This window comes from Schistocerca americana, chromosome 2 (genome assembly GCF_021461395.2).
Source record: "Schistocerca americana isolate TAMUIC-IGC-003095 chromosome 2, iqSchAmer2.1, whole genome shotgun sequence".
In the NCBI taxonomy this organism is placed as follows: Eukaryota; Metazoa; Arthropoda; class Insecta; order Orthoptera; family Acrididae; genus Schistocerca; species Schistocerca americana.
The window spans coordinates 659,249,358-659,271,211 of record NC_060120.1 but is presented as its reverse complement, the minus strand read 5'-3'; the positions used below and the strand labels follow the sequence as shown (position 1 = coordinate 659,271,211).

General features: G+C 42.0%; 1 protein-coding gene and 1 non-coding gene across 2 annotated transcripts in view; one reads left to right on the top strand and one right to left on the bottom strand.

Annotated features, from left to right (window-relative positions):
• Nucleotides 1–21,854, top strand: part of LOC124593709 — a 55,962-nt gene that overhangs the window by 4,766 nt on the left and 29,342 nt on the right. The window lies entirely within an intron of this gene.
• On the bottom strand, nt 21,230–21,303 carry Trnas-cga. The gene has a single exon. It is a non-coding gene; the product is annotated as a tRNA-Ser (tRNA).

Below are 21,854 nucleotides of genomic sequence, written 5' to 3'. Positions count from 1 at the left end.
CTGCCACCTATCGAAACTTTATGAAACTATAAGGGCTGAATCGGAAATATTACATGATGTCCACAAAAAATTCGGCATTTTTCAACCGAAACTGGGTACCAAAAAAGTTTTACATTACTTATTGAATGTCACTCGTAATTTTACAAAAATATAACGTATGTTAATAAAAGAAGCTTTAATTTTATTTTGTGCACCGAATTGTTACGGTGTGGGGGTGGGTAGCTCATTGGAAGCACGTTAGGGTTCAGCACGCATTCTCTTCCGTATATACCAAAAGTTAGGACTGTCTCGCACTGATAATATGCTTACCCTCCAGTTCAAAGTTCTGTCCGAGACAATGTGACTGGAAACCAAGTACTTGTTTGTCTTGGACATACATCTGGAAGGCATGTAGCCGCCGACTCATAGGTTAGCGAACCATTACAGCATATAGCGCAGAGGATGGACACGACGTAGAATCCTAATTCAGAAGGCTTCTTAGCGATTGTCAAGTCACAGCAGAATTCTCGTATAGTAGATGGTGGACGGTATTTTGCACAATTGATATTTTGTGGGCACACTTATCGAAGATTGTACTAACTCACTGCAACTCAAATTATTGCAATTACAACAGTGGCTACCCTCTAAACTTGCATAAACATCCAATTTGAAGTCTATGGAATGCACAAACAGTCCAATGCATGCAAAGCCCCCACTTACACACAATGACGGATGCCAAAACGTGACGTCAGCTTACCGAGACAGTACCCCTATTCCTGAAATCACAGATGAAGTCTGTATGTAATTGTGTGGTTTCGGCGATCGTGAAGTGAAATGTTGTTTCTGTGTAGTTGACGATTTCTATATGAGAACGGAGATGGTGAAATCCAGCGCTTGGTAGTAAAGGATGTTGTGTTCAACACTGGCTCTGTTTCAAATAGTGCAGTTCATGACATAAGTTCTTGGATTGTAGAAAATAAACTGCTGCTCGGTTTTTATAGTTTCTAACACACAATTCAACAAAACCGACGTTTTAATTTCACAGAATGGGCATATGATTAGTGAAACTGAACAATTCAAATTTTTAGGTGTTCAGATAGAGAGTAAACTGTCGTGGGAAGCTCACTTTCAGGATCTCGTTCAGAGATTTAATGCTGCCATTTTTATTATTCGAACGGTATCTGAAGTAAGTGATGGTTCGACACGAAAAATAGTCTACTTTGCTTATTTTCATTCGCTTACGTCGTATGGTATTACATTTTGGGGTAACTCATCCCACTCTGAGTATATTTTTGGCTCAGAAACGGGCAGTTCGGGCAATAAGTGGTGTAAGTTCGCGAACCTCTTGTCGACCCCTGTTCACTAGTCTGGGTATTCTGACATTGGCCTCTTTATATATATACATATATATATATGTATATATATATATATATATATATATATATTCTTCACTGTCGATTCTTATTAACAATATCAGCTTATTCCCAAGAATTAGCAGCTTTCGTTCATTTAATACTAGGCACAAATCCAATCTGCATTTGGATCGCACTTCCTTGACTCTTTTGCAGAAAGGTGTGCAGTATACTGCTGCATCCATTTTCAACAAGCTACCACAAGAATTCAAATATCTTAGCAGTAATCGATGCGCTTTCAAATGGAAACTGAAGAGTTTCATCATTGGTCACTCCTTCTATTCTGTCGTGGAGTTCTTTGAAAAATTAAGCTGATTGTTGTTGTTTTGTTAATTGCGCTTACTTAAACTTATGGCTTGACTTTTTCAGGTTCATAAACATTTTATTTTCTCTGTTATTACTTTTATTTGCAATTTTATGTACTGACACGTTCCATTTGCTTCTCAATTTGGTCCTACGGAACTAGACCTATAAAGTAGAAGAAAGAAGAAAATTTGTAACTTATGGTTCTCGAGACGCACAAAGACAAGGTTAACAACATCATCCGAAGGAACGACCAGCAACAACTTCCTCTTGTGTACCCACTCTATAAATATCTACGCCGAGGGTTGGAACTGACCTGACCCCAGGATGTTGACAAACAACCTGGGATTACGAACCGAACGCCCCAAAAGCCGTTCCCAGTCTACGTACCGTATACAACCCTAATATTCCACAGATATAAAGATAGAATAAATTGTTTCAGATATATTGAAGTAGCAGCTAGTGTTTCCTAAATGGAACTAGGATTTTTAGCGACGCCCGATAACTTCTAAGATTGAAAAAAACTGTGTTTTGTAAGAAATATATCGACAAAATAAATTTGAGATTAGCTAAAAGTAAGACCTATACCTAATTACCATGCTAAATTAGCTTCATACATCAAACATAACTGTATTTACATTACCATCACATTTCCTGAAATGTTTCGCGAAAAGTTTCGGAGTATACAAAGGAAGCCGCTTTCCAGGATCTGTGTAACGGATTTTCATGAAATTCAGTATTCCACAAAACGACAGATTATTTCTCCGGTACTTCAGCAAGTGAGAATTTTATGAGAATGAGGCATGCAACAACTTCCACTATCACTTTGCAGGAACTTTATTTTGGAATAGAGAAGAGTTCATAAAGGGTGTATACATTATGTGGGACATTGTCTGTGTGGCCACATTCTAGCTCAGACGTAACGAAACCTTTCTTGTTTCGCACGTTGTCAGTCTCCACTACGACGATTCTCCAGAGAGCAACTATGTTCTAATTTAGATTATAGCGACGGTCTTCTGATACTAAGCCTTTGTTTCAGGTGATAACGCCACTGTGTCACATGCCGTGACTTCTCGGCGATTCCGGATGTGTCATCGGTGCCTGCATCCCCCCCCCCCCCCCCCCCCCCCCACTCATTCTCTCTCTCTCTCTCTCTCTGCGTGTGCGCAATTGCCAGGAATACTTAAAATATTAACTTCAAGTGTATTTATGTGACTGTGTTAACGATATTTGCTGCAAAGCAGGAATATACAACATCTGCAGTAAGCCCGCTGAAGTACCACGAGGCACAAGTAGTATTTGTTTTCCTGGAGCTAAGAAATGATTGGCAAATATAACCTGTTTCTATTTTATTGAATGGCTTTACCAAAGAAGCGAAAAAACTTGTCATAAGTGTTCCTTGTTACAGTAAATTTGCCGGCCGTAGTGGCCGAGCGGTTCTAGGCACTTCAGTCGGGAACCGCGGGACCGCTGCGGTCGCAGGTTCGAATCCTGCCTCGGGCATGGATGTGTGTGATGTCCTTAGGTTAGTTAGGTTTAAGTAGTTCTAAGTTCTAAGTCCCATAGTATTCAGAGCAGTTTGAACCAATTGAACTGTAAATATCCCTTAAATTATTGTTTGACAAAAGATTGTCAAAGTTATGAATACATGCTGCGTTTTGTAAGAGTTATGACTCTTGTTCTTATACTTAATGGGTGTTGCTTAGGACTTCAGTGATTGGGACATTAACAACTTATATACAGTACCATATGCAGGATATTTAACTGGAGCACTCAGTTCCGCTTCGTTGTATCTCAGTTTAACGCAACGGCTTCGTGTCCTCGTGACACGCTGAATATGCATGTGGGAACTTCCTTATTTATGCATATTGGATTCGTCAGTGTTCGAAAGGGGTATGTGAGAAGTAAGGATGAAATCCGACCACCGCCACTCCAGTCTCTGAGACACTGTTGGTTTGCATCTTCCAGCTTAACGGATCCTCATCAGTATGTTAAGCTGTTAGGAAAGCCACTTCACTCCTCCATATGCATCATACTCCTGACGAAAGGGCAGTGACTGACAGTATGCTCTGGATACTTATTCGTTAGACAAACAAAAGGAAAAAGTAGTGGAAATGTTTAATTTGGAAATGGAATACGAAAAAGATGTAGTCTTTCACCCTTGCTGTTCAGTCTATACAATGTCGGAAATGAGAGTTCAGGAGTGGGAAGAAAATTCAGGCTGGGTACTATCCTCTGTTAGAATTAAGGTGAATTGCAGAAGCTGTTGATTGGAATGGACAGACTATTCAGCACACAGAATGTATTGACAGTGAACTGAAGAAAAACAAAAGGAGAAATGATCAGCAATAAACTAAATACCAAAACTGAGTGCCACGAAATATGCGAAGCGGAGAAGTTGTACCATCTTGGACTCAAAATAACAAATGACGGACGAAACAAGCACATAAAAAGCAGACTAGCAGGAGTAAAGGGGACATTCCTGGCCAAAAGAAGTGTGTACATATCAAATATCAGTATTAATTTGAGGAGAAAGCTTCTGACAACGTATGTTTTGAGCAAAGAATGGTATAGAAGCGAGTCATGAACGGTGGGAAAACCGGAAACGAAGAGCATTGAAGCGTTTCAGATGCGGTGCTGTAGTAGGACATCGAAAATTATGTGGATTCTCAGCAGAATCGGCGAGTAGAGGAAAACTACATAGTAGAAGAGTCAGGATGATAGACGATGTGTGAAGACGTCAGGGAATAACTTCAATCGTATTCGAGGGAGATGTAGAGGGTAAAATCTGTAGAGGAATACAGAGACTGGAAAACAGTCAACGAATGGAATGCAAGTGCCTTGGCCAGGAAAGGAATTGGTCTCGGGCCGCATCAAACCAGTGAGAAGACTGAAGAAAAAAAATCATTTTTATTGTAAGATTGCATTCATAAAACCCCTTCATGATGACAGCTTCACTGTAATGTGACTGTTTTGGACACAGTTTTCATAATTCGTAAAAAACTAGATTACCTTACCTAGTACAAAAACTAAAAAGCGAATTACAACTGACCTTAAGAACATACAATGAAGTTCCCAGAACAAATATCTCACGAAATAAGCATCAAACGAAATAACTACAAAGAACGAAACTCGTCCAGTTTGAAGGAGGAAACCAGATGGCGCTATAGTTGGCCCGCTAGATGGCGCTGCTAGGTCAAACGGATATAAACTGCGTTTTTTATTACTTATTCGTGTAGTACGTAAAGAAATATGAATGTTTTAGTTGGACCACTTTTTTCACTTTGTGATAGATGGCGCTGTAATAATCACAAACGTATAAGTACGTATCACACAACATTCCGCCAGTGCGGACGGTATTTGCTTCGTAATACATTACCCGTGTTAAAATGGGCCGTTTACCAGTTGCGGCAAAGGTCGATATCGTGTTGATGTATGGCTATTGTGATCAAAATGCCCAACGGGCGTGTGTTATGTATGCTGCTCGGTATCCTGGACGACATCATCCAAGTGTTCCGGACCGTTCGCCGGATATTTACGTTATTTAAGGAAACAGGAAGTCTTCAGCCACATGTGAAACGTCAGTCACGACCTGCAACAAATGATGATGCCCAAGTAGGTGTTTTAGCTGGTGTCGCGGCTAATCCGCACATCAGTAGCACACAAATTGCGCAAGAATCGGGAATCTCAAAACCGTCAGTGTTGAGAATGCTACATCAACATCGATTGCACCCGTACCATATTTCTATGCACTAGGAATTGCATGGCGACGACTTTGAACGTCGTGTACAGTTCTGCCACTGGGCACAAGAGAAATTACGGGACGATGACAAGATATTTTGCACGCTTTTTATTTAGCGACGAAGCGTCATTCACCAACAGCGGTAACGTAAACCGGCATAATATGCTCTATTGTGCAACAGAAAATCCACTATTACTGCGACAAGTGGAACATCAGCGACCTCGGCGAGTTAATGTATCGTTCGGCATTATGGGAGGAAGGATAATTGGCCCCCATTTTATCGATGGCAATCTAAATGGTGGAATGTATGCTGATTTCCTACGTAATGTTCTACCGTTGTTACTAGAGGATGTTTCACTGCTTGACAGAATGGCGATGTACTTCCAACATGATGGATGTCAAGCACATAGCTCGCGTGCAGTTGAAGCGGTATTGAATAGCATATTTCATGGCAGGTGGATTGGTCGTCGAAGCACCATACCATGGCCCGCACATTCACCGTATCCGAAGTCCCCGGATTTCTTTCTGTGGGGAAAGTTGAAGGATTTTTGCCATCGTGATGCACCGAAAACGCCTGACAACATGCGTCAGCGCATTGTCAATGCATGTCCGAACGTTACGGAAGGCGACTATTCGCTGTTGAGAGGAATGTTTTAACACGTATTGCCAAGCGCATTGAGGTTGACGGCCATCATTTTGAGCATTTATTGCATTAATGTGGTATTTACAGGTAATCACGCTGTAACAGCATGCGTCCTCAGAAACGATAAGTTCACAAAGGTACATGTATCACATTGGAACAACCGAAATAAAAACGTTCTGTATTTGAATTTATAAAACCTACCTGTTACCATCTGTTCGTCTAAAATTGTGAGGCATATGTTTAGGACTATTACAGCGCCATCTATCACAAAGCTAAAAAAGTGGTCCAACTAAAACGTTCATATTTCATTACGTACTACACGAATATGGAATAAAAAATGGGGGTTCCTATTTTAAAAAAAACTCATTGATATCCGTTTGACTTATGGCAGCGCCATCTAGCCGGCCAACCATAGCGCCATCTGGTTTCCCCCTTCAAGCTAAGCAAGTTTCCTTCTTTGTAGTTTTCTCGTTTGATGCTTAATTCGTGACATATTTGTCCCTGTCACTATTAATGGACAACCCTGTATATACGTGTGTATGATAAACCTCTTCCCTGGAAAATTTCTCTCCTTCATGCCTCGTGTGTGTTGCCACGGATGACGTGTCACTGATCTCATATGTACTAAGATTGCAATACACCCGATGTGCCTATTTGCTTCCACCGCCCTGAGAGTAATGCGTAAGTTCTAATTAATGTTCACCAACCCCACGTCTTCTACAGCTGTTGTCCCCTGCGCAGAAAAACAGCACGTAGATCATGAATCCGTTATCCTGGGGCTGTAAGAAACTTAGCGAGAAACTGATATTATGTGAATAATTATATTTTCAGTTTGTTTATACGGGATGTCACTCGATTTTTATTAAAAGACACGAAAAACTGCACAATTACATTCCACTTTAGAGTCACAAATAGTTTCCATTCCTCAACAAAATAATTATTTGCGTATTTCCGTAATTACTGTCACACTGTTGTTAACTAAATGTCCAAATAACCATACATTGCTAATAAAATCTCTACCTGATACCGACCGTGGCAGACAACATGTCTGTCCTCCGACACTGGCGAAGCAGCTCTGATTTGACAGCCGAAACACGTCGCCCGCCGTGAATGTTCGACGCTATTCGAAGATCTTCGAGGTGTTTCGTCTGTCTTTACGGTTAGCAACTGTTTTTTGTTCTGCTTGTGAAATAATGGAATGATAGGAAGTTATTGAGATAGGCTTTAATATGCCGGCCGGAGTGGCCGAGCGGTTCTAGGCGCTACAGTCTGGAACCGCGCCACTGCTACTGTCGCAGGTTCGAATCCTGCCTCGGGCATGGGTGTGTGTGTTGTCCTTAGGTTAGTTAGGTTTAAGTAGTTCTAAGTTCTAGGGGATTGATGACCTCAGAAGTTAAGTCCCATAGTGCTCAGAGCCATTTGAACCATTTTGCTTTAGTATGAAATGCAAGTAAATACGCTGTTTAGCTTTTCTGATATTAATAACAGAATATTATCATTTTGGCGCACAACTTCCGAACGCAGCAGCCAATCACAGAGGAGGACAACAATTTAGGTGGTCTTACTCTCGATACCCGTGCCGAACAAACCATCTATCATCGGTACCTCACACCACATTGTCATCTCAAGGTCGTGGTTCGCCAAAACGCACCGGAGAAGTTAGTTTGTGTGCCATATTGACGGCATGGTGGCTTAAGGAAGTGTCCTGTATGACAGATTCTCAGAACTGCTAACTGTTGCCGAATACTGGAAACATAAGGAATGCTGCATGTCTAGCTACTTTCCGATAGCAGCGCATGACGACGGTGTACTTCGTCGACTATTTCGAGGGAACTTGTATGTCGGCTTAAAGGATTAGGAGCTTGAACAAGTGTCAAGAAAGTGAGATGCTCACAACTGTAAACTGTTGTCGGTGCTACATGTGTGGATATTGCCCATTAGCATTTCAAGGAGAAGGTGTAATTCGTCTAAAGGCATCGAGGAAGTTTGTTTGTGCTTCGCCTTAACGGCTTAAGGAAGTGTCACGCATTCGTGCGTAAGATTCTCAGAACTGCAAAGTTTTGGTGATTCAGTGCGTTATCGAGACGTAAATCTGGTCGCTTTACCTCCTAGGAAGTCATATCGGATGACGTAACTTTCCGCAAGAAATTAAAAACAAATTCCGACAACGTACTTAAATAACAAAGCTCTCAACATGTTGTGGTTAGTATAACGCACTTGATCAGCCACAGAGTTAGACCGTAAAGAGTGTCGCTACTTGTTGATGTTGTAGGGATATGCTCTGCAGTCGTTTGGTAATGGATCTTGGTTTTCGTGCAAAACATACTGAACGACAGGTAATAGGATTCACATTTTCAGTATATAACAGCACCTCACAAGTATTTGTCACATGCTGTTTATTTTCTAAATTTTGACTGTGATTGTGTATCAGTTGTTTAAGAAATCTGACTGAAATTCATCTTCGAAATGCACCATAATAATACACACAAAATGCAAGAAATGTTTCAGTTAGGTTACACAAAGCTGTTATTACTAGTTCTAGCAAGATAATATTCCGGTAGTCAGTTTATACCGGCCACATGCACGTATTAGAAAACAAGGTAATCGTAATAGTTAAATTGAAAATTTCAGTAAGCAAATAAACTTCTTCACTAACATTTTCATAAGAAAACTGTTTAACGGGATCAACTTTGGGCTACAGTACCGTCGTGGGACAATAATTAACAGGAAATTCACTCCCTCGTGTTAACAATTACGAAAAAAGTCTGGATGGGCCTGAATAAAGCATGTTAAGTCATCACGGAAGATAATCGGCAGGACTACATTCTTTATAAAGAGGGTGACGTTAAAGTCCGTTAACATTTGAAAATGCGCTAATTCACGGAATAATGTAGGTAGAGACGTAAAAATTGACACACGTGTCTGAAATGACTTGCGGGTATATTGAAACCAAAAGAGTACAAAATCTGGCTAGCAGATGGCGCTATACAGAAACCGGCCAGTGACACCACACGAGATTTGTGTATAGAATGAGCTGTAGTGAGCTGTAGTGAGAGAGACAGAGATCATTCCTAGCGCGGCTGGTAAACACTTGCCAGAAGGTACGGCTTTCATGCAGGATCACCCCATATTGCCACACAAGTGAATGCTCTCTTGCGCACAACTTTTGGTGAGGATCGTGTGCTGAGCCACCACGCAAGTCATGCGTGGCGTCTCAGGCCGCAGTTCTCAATCCGTGTGATTTTATTAAGGGGTTCCGTGAAGTCGCAAGTTTACCGCGATCGTCCAACGTTATTAGGGATGGCAATTTCTCACCATACCTACTGATATGCTGTACAGTGCAGTTCCCAACATTGTCCCTCGACCACAGGTATTGTGTTGATGAACGACGATCGACATGTTGAGCATTTACTGTAAGGAACATCGTCTTTGTTAAATCTCAATTGTTACGATTTTACTATCTTTTTTTGCATCTTGTGAAGCACCATCTGTTGCTCATTTTGTGCACTGTTTTGTTTCCTGTAAAACCCCATGTAATTTCAAGCAATTTACCTTCCTACCTACGTTATTCCGTTAAGTACTGAGTTCTCAGACACCCGACCTTTGGGCTACCCTGTAGACGTCCCATAACCACATGTCCTCCTAAATAACTACAGAATTGTCACACACACACACACACACACACACACACACAAGAAAACGCTAAAGAAAATTTAAACGTTTAACTTAAATCTTTGTCGAATAGTACTGTCAGGATCAACATGTTTTTGAATCTTTAAACTCAAATTTTATTCTAGTATTGAGCAAGGGCCAGGAACAAATGCTCTTCCAACCGAATTCGCCTAACCGTTCCGCTTACAAACGTGGTGGGGGTGGCGCGCCAACCTGACAGAGCCAATACGCGAGTCTACGTGTCATCTTTGCCCTGACCTGCAAACTTGGTCTCTGCTAAACTTGTTCACGCTTGGGGGGTTGGTACTACCCTACTCCAGAACGGCCATTCATGCACTGTTACAATCTGTGCCTAAAGCTTTCTGCTAGTTCACACAGCCACTCATTTATACCGTCCAGGCCGCACAAAGGAAAGGAAAATGGGAAACGTGGTACACAACATAAAAAATACAATAAATGACACTGTTTAGTCCATTCTCTCCTTTCGGACACCAGCTGAGGTATTACCTGCAAGATAAGAAACTCTTTCTAATAATTTCTGCGTGCTAGCAATTTAATAAAACATTGGAACGGTACAACAAGTTCCGTTTCAACGTTGCGAACGTATACACCAATCTAATATTTTTTGTATCGTTATTTTAGCCCCGCCGGGCGCGATTATATTATTAATAGCGACTGTGTCTGTGTTGAGTCAGTAACTGCATTTGTACCAATACAATCTCCTTCGTGTGTGCATCCATGGTGAGAAGGGAGAGCTACACGAGGAGTGCAACGTTAAATTTTTCGTCGATGACGCAATGATTAGAGGGGGAGCAACAGTCTCGTATAGAACAAGGACGTTCTGGAAGTCGTCCATGTCGGTTTCGAAGTATCAATCGCTACATTGGCGATAAGCGATTTGATGGAACTGCGGGAAAAAGGAATATGAGTGGCGTACGGGGGTCTGAATGCGTCTTCTCCCATATGTGCATATCTGTCCAGCATGCCACGCGAGAGGAACAGTCTGCAGCGTGGGGTCACCCTGTTCAGCATGTCAGCTGCTTGCAGCCGCTTGCGTGGCGGTCTCAACCCGCAAGGCGATGACAAGCAAAAACAAAGCGGCCACTGTGAGGCTGAGCTGCGCGAAGCTGTCCGTGGCCTCTCAGATGGGTGCAAGGTTCAGCCGAGAGTCTTGGCTTTTACGGCTACGAGAAAGACCCAACATCACCGCGGAAATAAGGTGATCTCACTTCACTGGAGAACTATTAGTCAGGTTTCTTGCCATCATGACGTAACTGACACTGTGCAGGAGTCTAACGGGTGGTTCTTTTGCAATCTTACGACCACTGTCACATACAGCCGTTTTGTCTCAAGAGCACATTTCAAATACGAGAACATGCTGTAAAGGAATGCATCCGAATTTTTTATATGAAAACTCTTAAAGCTTTTTAAATAAAGCAAACTTCATTAAGGTTTATAATTGCCCACGTCGTGTTGTGCCGACTCCACTGTAGCTTGAATGGATTTTTAAGTTTGTTTTATATGCCCGACTTCTAATTCCACCACACAAGTCTCCAGGGTTGAGCAGTTATTGCCCGATGACGACACGCAATACAGTTTGTTAAAGCGGAGTTCGCCGTTATTAATTATGTTTTTAGATTTAATTTTATTACTCGTACAGAGACTCAACGTTCCTTTGTTTATCAGCGCGTCGTCAAAATAAGTATGAAATGCTTATGTCTTTGCAATACATAATGTCGACTATTGAGTTAAAGTTCGTACTTATTTTTCCATTTTTTGAGAGGAGAAACCTTAAGCGCTTCTGCTTCTATAGTCTCAGTATCAAATGTTCACTAATTTCAATTTACTTCCTATCTCAGTTCAGTATTTAACACAAATTATATATCAATGTCATTTCAGAGATATTACGTCGGTTCCACACTAACGGAATAACACGTAATTGTCATTTAACATCACTTTTACTAATAATCCTTTTTCTTATGACGTACATGTTAATGAATGATCACTATCTAGGAGGAAAGAGGGATTGATCCTAATCATGAGATAATAGGTTTTAATGAGCCCGCAATCGTTAATTAAAAAAAAAAGGTCACGTTCAAGGGTGATATGCGAACAACTTTCGTTACGTCCGTTTTCACGTATCTGTCAAAATTAATCCTGTCGCCCACTATTCAAACGTTAACCCCTTTTGTCGGAATATCGAATCGTAACTATTATGTGAATGTTTATTCCAGTCCCCGAATTAATTCCTTTCAGATACGCGTACGACCGAAAAGCAGAACGGAACACAAACGACTTGTTTTGACAACCGAACAAGGCGACGTTATATTACGACAATGTCCGCCCAATGAACATCTCTCTGACTTTATCTTTTCTACTCTGCTTGATTAAATTATTCCTAATTACAATTTATTCAGCTATTTAACGAAAACATCTAACAAAAAATAAAATAAATTTATCCCAACGTAAAAGATCCGTTATAGGTTCTAAACTTTTTTCTTCATATCAGCATATTTGTAATACTCTGCCGCTAGAGGGATCCAAATTGTAGCATGTGACATTCTGGTGTGTGGTGCAATCATGTCGGCACATGAGAAATAGCGTGCTGTAATCCAGTTTAAAATTAGAAAATTTTGTCCACACAGGGAGCACCCTGTCCTTCAGCATGGCAGTGTCAAACCACACAAGAGCGCTGCGACGTCTACAATAATCCGACGCCTTGGTTTCACTGTCATCGATCGTCCTTCACACAGCCCCGGCTTCGCCCCGTCTGATTTTCATCTGTTGTGAGCGACATGTGGGTGCTATTCTGTCATTCTGCGCAACGGATTAATCTGAGATGTACCCTTTACCCTGTGGCTCCTGCAAGATGCATTTCCAACCCCACACTACTACAGAAATCAGACAGACGCTCCGAACGTTCTAAAGAGACATCCCTGAAAAACTTTCAGCAATAAATATCTTCTGGAGTCGTCCGCTGTAAGGAAATGACACAAAAATTCACAAAATTTATTACGTAACTAGTGGGATACTTGGGTACTGGAGTAGTGCAAGTTAGTGTAGGAAAAACATGAAACTAACAAAAATTATTATTTATTTTGCTAAAATTCTGAGAAACTTTTAGTTATGAACTGAAAAAGTTCCGGGTTCTTCTCGGAATGTGAAGTTACCTCTCAAGGATAGGATTCGCTAATAAAATTTCTATACAAAGTTTAGGATTGTTATTGACTTGGCAGAATGGCTGAGAGTTGCGCCTACTCAACTTGAATAATTATCCTTTAGAATGTTTCTAGGTATGGTCGAGGCTGTCGCGTGTGAAATACAGTGACGTGTACTGTTGTGGAGGAAATATGGGGCTCGCAAGAGCTGTAGCGCACAATACCGTAAGCTGCAATGACTGCTGTCTGCGCCGCTCGCTGCTGACAAATAACATAACTCTCCAGAATGAGATTTTCACTCTGCAGCGGAGTGTGCGCTGATACGAAACTTCCTGGCAGATTAAAACTGTGTGCCCGACCGAGACTCGAACTCGGGACCTTTGCCTTTCGCGGGCAAGTGCTCTACCAACTGAGCTACCGAAGCACGACTCACGCCCGGTACTCACAGCTGTACTTCTGCCAGTAGAGCACTTGCCCGCGAAAGGCAAAGGTCCCGAGTTCGAGTCTCGGTCGGGCACACAGTTTTAATCTGCCAGGAAGTTTCAAGATAACTCTCGTTCTATCTGGATTGACCTTCGCCAATCAAACTCTCCCTACGCGTTGATGAAGTCAAGGACTCCTATTTGCCCCTAGTCTAACTATTGGCGTGGTACACCGGTCAGATAACCAGTCCACCGCGATGCCACTCAAAACTTCGCTCACAGGCGTTTAACTATACCTCTGTCAGTTCACACCGCACAATAAGTGTGGCGGCCAACACAGTGAACTACGCTTAATCGCAAGGACACAATATAGAGTCGCACTCCGATTTGCTCTCGATAGAGGTGCTCTTCCAGTGAAGTACTGAGGAGAGACTTGTTCCTCGCTCTTTGAGTACACGTACGAGTGCACACGCTCTCGTTACGTGTTCTCGTTCAAGAGCGACAACGGAACGGCCCCTCTCCACGCCAGACGTGAAGGGGTATATATTTTGGTCTCTTCCATTACTCCTTCAGCTCAAGGCGTCAGAAATATCGTCTGCCAATCAGCATTGCTCTTCTGAAACGGGAGGATGACCTTCCGTTTAAGGCGACCAATCCGGAAATCTGTAGCATCGGCGTTTGGCGTTTGCTGTCTCCCTGTGAAAACCTCTGAAACTGCGTGCTCTGTTTCTAAAGAACGCATGGGCTGGGCACTCCCATACAAGGTAGCGGAATTTGCATCCTTTCACTCGGGCTAATGCTGTCCGCTCCACGGGCGGCTGAGGTTGACTCATCCTCTGAAGGGACCGGTCTCCCGGCGTGTGGTCTGCCTCTCTCGAACTAAAAGCTCCTGTGACCGTCGTGTCTGGAATGTATGTGTGTACGACAGCCTCGAGTATTTCAGCCACGGTGAGCTTTCTTGTTATTTGCATATCGTTTACATGAATTCATACAACATTCACTTTATCTTATCGAGTTTGGGTTCGAATGAAGCGTCTTGATGTGCAGAATATAATTGTGAGGGCGGAATATGTAAGCAATGAAGGTCAGTAGACCACGACGTCTTACACTGTTCCCAAAACTTCAATAACGCACTCGAGGACTCCACGTTGATAGTGATGAAGCAATGCAAGGAGAGGTGAAGTTGTGGTTCCGTCAACAAAGTCGAACGTCCTACAGTGACGGTACGAACAAACTGATCTCTCGTTAGGAGAAACTTGTTCGTCACCAGGGTGACTATATTTAGAAATAAATATATAGAGATGAAGAATAAAGATGTAAAATGTTAATGACGTGTATTTTATTTAGAAAGGTGTAAGAGGCATTACTTTTCAGTACGCCCTCGTACATACATCGCAGCAACTTAATAAACCACCGTACCTCACGTGTAATGCTCATTTTCGGTGTGTTGTGAAAGCGGTTATTAAATATATACCTAGTGTCGAACGATTAATATAGTCGAGATTCCGCCAGTGGTCTCATTCAAGAGAATTTGACTTTTCGTATGGAGTTTACCTCTGGAGAGTGTTTCTAACATGGTCCTCGGGGTAGCCTATCTGGTTTTAAGTCACATGCAGACACTTACGAACTCCAGTATCAGTGGGCGTTAAGTTTTTTAGCTATGGGGTATATGCGCCAATAATTTAAAAAAAAATGTGCCCACCGTTACTACACAAGGACGATCAGCATTTAACGTCCCTTCGACGAGGTCATTAGAGACGAAGCATACGTTCAGATCGTTTTATTAAGGATGTGGACGGAAATCGATCGTGCCCTTTCAAAAGAACCATCCGGCATTTGCATGGAGCGAAGTCAGGAAATTACAGGAAAGCTAACTCTGGATGGCTGGACGCTGATGTGAATCTTTGTCCACCCAAATGCGAGGCCAGAGTGTTATCCACTGCGTCACCTCGCTCGGTCACCCGCCCCTCGTACTTGATCCATGATACGTAACTCAATGTTGACCACCAGAATATCGATGGGTGACTCCTCTGAACCACTGGAAAAATTCTTAGACGTTAGAAACGCATCAGTTTCATCAAGGAAGAGTTGCAAGGAATCGACGATTGGTAAAGAGACTGGCAGCTGACCTTGAGCGTAAATAAATGCAACTTATTCCGTATAAATTAGTGAAGAAATTGGTTTATGTTTGATTAGTCCTTGCTTGGCGTCTGGGGTCCTGTGTCGTCCGAACAAGACACAGCCAGGGCAAAAGCACCGCACACGCAAAGATGCAGGCTGGCGACAATGCAGTAGAGACTCGCCACTTAACGCGAGCTCCACAAGCGCCGCGGGCGGCGCTGAGAATAAAGATATCGACTTCGCCTCGGACAACTGTCGATCGAGTACAATCCGCCAATGACCGGACGACAACGGAGAATGTCTCTTTGGCTCTTGCACACTTGGTTATAGAACATCGTCCTTGGCTGACTTAGATAGGGAACGTCATGTAGTGATCTCTTAGCAGACAGTTGTCGTAAATTCCTTTTTACAGGGTGTTACAAAAAGGTACGGCCAAACTTTCAGGAAACATTCCTCACACACAAATAAAGAAAAGATGTTATGTGGACATGTGTCCGGAAACGCTTAATTTCCATGTTAGAGCTCATTTTAGTTTCGTCAGCATGTACTGTACTTCCTCGATTCACCGCCATGATTTCGTACGGGATACTTTATCTGTGCTGCTAGAACATGTGCCTTTACAAGTACGACACAACATGTGGTTCATGCACGATGGAGCTCTTGCACATTTCAGTCGAAGTGTTCGTACGCTTCTCAACAACAGATTCGGTGACCGATGGATTGGTAGAGGCGGACCATTTCCATGGCCTCCACACTCTCCTGACCTCAACCCTCTTGACTTTCATTTGTGGGGGCATTTGAAAGCTCTTGTCTACGCAACCCCGGTACCAAATGTAGAGACTCTTCGTGCTCGTATTGTGGACGGCTGTGATACAATACGCCATTCTCCAGGACTGCATCAGCGCATCAAGGATTCCATGCGACGGAGGGTGGATGCATGTATCCTCGCTGACGGAGGACATTTAGAACATTTCCTGTAAGAAAGTGTTTGAAGTCACGCTGGTACATTCTGCTGCTGTGTGTTTCCATTCCATGATTAATGTGATTTGAAGAGAAGTAATAAAATGAGCTCTAACATGGAAAGTAAGCGTTTCCGGACACATGTCCACATAACATATTTTCTTTCTTTGTGTGTGAGGAATGTTTCCTGAAAGTTTGGCCGTACCTTTTTGTAACACCCTGTATATGTATGATGAAGTTTACCTAGATCATTTGCACTTAGCCATTGAGAGCCATTACATGCAGCGCTGCAGACTTCATTATTCGACAAGTCGCAAAGATACGTAAACCTTTCAACTCACTTGTGGGACTCTGTTACTGATTTCTTGGAGTGTTGTAAGACATTGGTTCTCCTATCCCGTTACCTGACCCTAGGGCATTTCTGGGTAATAGTGGCAGGGAGAAATTATCTTAGCTGCATACTACACCAGAAGCCGTTCAAGAACTCGAAACCTGCCTACCGCAACAACAGTAGTGACGAGGCCTATACAAACTGGCGACAAGGGCTTACAAAAGACTCAAAGGCTCTTTCCACTACAAAGAAACAATTTTAGCGTGGACGTATGCCTCTTGGCCTCCAGATATACTTTTTATGGACTTTTTATAAGCGGACAAGATGTTTATGGTTATATCACGGCTCGTAGTACAATATTTTAGTATTTTTGCAATGGGATCAGAAAATACCGCAGGTGTACAACATGTGATTTTGTCATTTTCCAACATTATTACGAAAATAAAAACTTGGCCTCAATGCACATTCTCAAGAGACATTTACGTCTCTTGTTGCAATCAATTCGTAGAAAAATACATACATATGCTTTATTGAAACTAATTCACAGTTAGGAATTACTTTTTGTTGAAGTAGGACATGGTCTCATATTTTATACATAATTGATGATGATGTACCCTATGAAAGGGGCTACAGGCTCATGCGGGCTTTGGCAGATAGACACAAGTAATACAGTATTGGAAATGTGGATCGTACTGATGAGTGATGCTGATGTCGACATGATAGAGGAATATCTAGAGGTCGGAGAATATGCGGATGTAATGAGTGTGAACTTCATAATGGTATTCAGGAAACTAGTGCGGCTACGCTTGTATTTCTAGAAGTGGACAGATAACATACGACATACCACCACCCGATGTGCCCAAGAACGCTTTCAAGAATACAATACGTGAAACTCCACATATCCCAAGTCACCTTAGACCACAACTGCATACAAGGGCAGATTGTTTCAGACTTTTTATCACCACATAATGTGCTAAGTGCAACAGTAATGTATAACAGTAATCGTGCAGAAGACAGTAAAATTCTATAGCCGTACCTTGAACACTGAGTTGAACTTGTCTCTACAGAACTACAGATACTCATTCTGTGGTCTGGTTTACACAAGGCACGTGGGAAACCTCTGAATTAATTTTGGTCGGATGAATACGGCTTACATATTTTTCGAGTGGCCCTGAGACGTTCTGATGTGGCTCCGGTTCGGTGACAAACTTACAGGAGAGAAAAGAAAAACCGTTTCTGGATCCATTGCTGAACCTATAGTGTCTGTATCTGAAATGTTCGTTGATACCTGCATTTCTTCTTATATCCCTGGGTTGTATATTATTATAGTTGATGGGCACCTGTCTACTTTCAGGGGATGGTGTCTATTCAAGCTGTACATTTCTTCAAAGCCTGGAAGGTACGAAATAAAAATGTGGGCTGCTATAGATTGAGAGACAAATTACCTCATAAATGAACGACTGTACACAGGGAAATCTGCTGAAGGAAGGGAATAAATCAAGAGGAAACAAATGGTACATGTTTCAGTTGATCACTTGAGGGGAAGTGATGGGAACATTACCTCTGATGTTTTACAAGTTTGCAGCTTAATTTCAACAATGTGCATGGGTCTCACAATAACTGATTATTTTTGTGGAAATATTTCACATTTTATGACATAATTGCTAGGGTCACTCTGGGGTCATGAAAGATCTCACACATATGTTTTTCCAGAGCTGATACAATGCGAGAGTTACATTGTTGCTGATAATCTTCGCAAACTGTAACAACAGCAAAATACTTAGGAGTAACTGCTCAGAGCGACATAGAGGGGGAACATCACACAAAGCTAGTAGTATTAAAAACAGATGTCACGCTGAGATGTATTGGAGGAATGTTAAGGGAATGTAACTCATCCACGCTCTCAACACATCAAATGGTTCAAATGGCTCTGAGCACTATGGGACTTAACTTTTAAGATCATCAGTCCCCTAGAACTTAGAACTACTTAAATCTAACTAACCTAAGGACATCACACACATCCATGCCCGAGGCAGGATTCGAACATGCGACCGTAGCGGTCGAGCGGTTCCAGACTGTAGCGCCTAGAACCGCTCGGCCACCCCGGCTGGCTCTCAACACATCCGTTAGGCCGCTTCTTGAACATTGCTCATCAATCTGTAACTATTCATATTCGATTAATGCAAGAGACAGAGAAGATCCAGTAGAGAGATGCGCATTCCCTAATGGTAACAGGTAGCAACCGTGAGAGCATTAGCGAGATGCTCAACAAAGTCTGCTGGCAGACGCTACAAGAGATGCGTTGAGCATCATCCACAGGTCTATTGTTCTAGTACCGAGATCAGACTTTACAACGACGGCCAAGAAAGATATTGCTTCCTCCTACATGCAACAAACATAATGCTTCCCCCTAAATGTACCCTCCGTAAAAACCACGATGAGAACATCAAAGAAATTAACTCATGTAGGGCTTACTGGCAGTCGTTACCACTACTCACCATTCGCGAATGAAACACGGAAGGCACCAAGATAGTCACGTGAAGGACCCTCAGCCGTACACCGTAAGGTATGGATGCAGATGTCGACGTTCGTGTGGCATTTTACGTGCCAGTGTTTCGGTCCGATCTTGAAATATTGTTCCTGGAGGAGGTATTGCTGCACTGGGAACTAGTGAGGTACCCCCCCCCCCCCCCCCTGTCCTGACTTTCGAGTAAGTCATTCCTCCTGACTCTCCTTCGATGTCACAGGGTCCGCCCTCCATCACATACTTATGAATACTAGGAAAAATGTACTTTCTATGTCGGTTTTTCGTATTTGGAAAGCAACTTTTGTATGAAAAACCCACTGCCTGTTCTTAACAAAACATAGTTTGCTTAAACCATGAGTTTATCGTAATCTCAGGGCCTAAATATTCAAGCAAAAATAAGGAACTTAAACTGAGCTTGCATAAGTTCTGATTTGGTATTCGACTATCGTCTAAGTAATTAATGAGCCGCTAACGCGTAAAGATAGAATTTTCTCGTTTTGAGAGAACTGAAGGATCGATCTGTTTTATTTGCTATGAAACATTCATACGCCTAGATCGCATAAAATATTTCTTTATTTAAGACACAGTTTCGATAGACTTAGCTGTCATCTTCAGGTCTTAATGTTTTATTGTGAAACACATTCATTTTATGTTGAACCTCACGCCAAGTTGTCAGCACAAACCTTTTTCAACGTGCTGATTTTTATCAACTTGACAACTTGGGTCCCAGTTTTATATAAAAGGAACATGTTTCACAACAAAAGATTTTTAAGAGCTGAAGATGACAGCTAAGTCTGTCGAAACCGGTTCTCTTAAACAAATATTTTGTGCGATATATGCTGCTGAATGTTTATCATATGAAAGAAAAACAAAATGAGATTACAGGTGTATCACTGAAACAACTTTCAGGTACACGATACGCGCGTATTGTTACTTCTAGGGCAAGTCATCTGCGTTACTATACACCGTAAACTGACAAATTCTATATATCCACAAATCATATTCATATGGCTTCCAAAGATACGTGTAGGGTGTTTATAATCAATTTACCTCTATTTTGCTCTATCCTGAATACCCACAAATATTAAGCAATATTTTCATTATGAACTTTTGCCATAGAAATAATAGAATAATTAGGACTCAATTCCTGGAACTTTTTAAAAGGAGATAATAGATCGTTTTGCTGTAGTAATTTCGTTGGACAAGTTTCAAAGAAATTATTAATGGTGTTGTGAATTACATATATTTTACGTCTGAGTTTCTCGTGCAACGAATGAATCGTAATTGTAAATGGTTAAGTAAATAATTTTATCGCCTGGGCTCCTCGAACGAACTTGATGCAATAATGTGTGAATGGTTACAGACTTCATTGTCTGAAAAGCTCTCGGAAAAGCTTTGAAAGTGCTCTACACTCAAACACAGATGCACTTCGAAAAGCAATTACGATGATCCAAAAACTCATAGATGGCTTCGTGAATGTGGGTAAAATGAGTATGAGGAAACAGAACATGAGGGACTATTTTCGTATTGCAGTCACTGGTCGCATTCTGTTGCCCCTGTTTGGCTATCTGTATTTGTTTTCTGCAAACCACCGTACGGTCTAAGTAAAAGGGTACACTGCGTTAAAAGTATATATTTCCCCACTTCCTGCTGTATTCTCGAACAGTGCGAGAAAATAAATGCAGTCTACATGCCATAGTATGTGCTTGAATTTTTATACAAATGATTAATCACTAGTGATGTAAACAATACAGGTATCTTTGCCTCTTCTCCACCCCTCCTGTTATTTCCTCTCCCTACTGCCCTAACTTTTTTTCTAGACCGAACTGTGCTGTTTGTGTTCTTCCCGTGATTTCTGCCATCCTAGACCATGGGACCGATGACCTCGCCGTTTGGCCCCAACCCCATCAAAATCAATCAACCAATCTTTACCTGAAACTTCCTGGCAGATTAAAACTGTGTCCGGACCGAGACTCGAACTCGGGATCTTTGCCTCTCGCGGGCAAATGCTCTACCGACTGAGCTACCCAAGCACGACTCACGCCCCGTCTTCACAGCTTTAATTCCGCCAGTACCTCGTCTCATTCTAGAATCTTTACCTGTTCAGCGTATTTATTGTACGTTCATATGCTACGTTGAGGGCCTGCTACCAATCATAGCACCAAGCACTGCTTTACCAACAAATCGTGTTACTGCTTTCTTACGATGGGCCTTATAGTTTTGGTCCTCTTACAGATCCTTGAGGGCGCGTTAACTTTGTTTCCGATTACATTCCTCCTTGAGAACGATATAATTTGTTGCCTAAGACGAAGAATTTCTTTCCTCGTCATGTATTTCGTAATCGCGAAGTACGCCATAAGGCCAAAAGTGCAAAAATTCGTTAAGATATATGTTAGGCAGCAATGATACGATTACTTGATATTTAAATCTCGTTGAGTGATATCTTTGCTAGTGGCGTAATTTCCCTGAATACATCATAAAATACCCAGAGCCTACAGAAAGGAGGAAAGCGGACGGTAAAGCAAGGAGATAAAATGGTTCAAATGGCTCTTAGCACTATGGGACTTAACTTCTGAGGTCATGA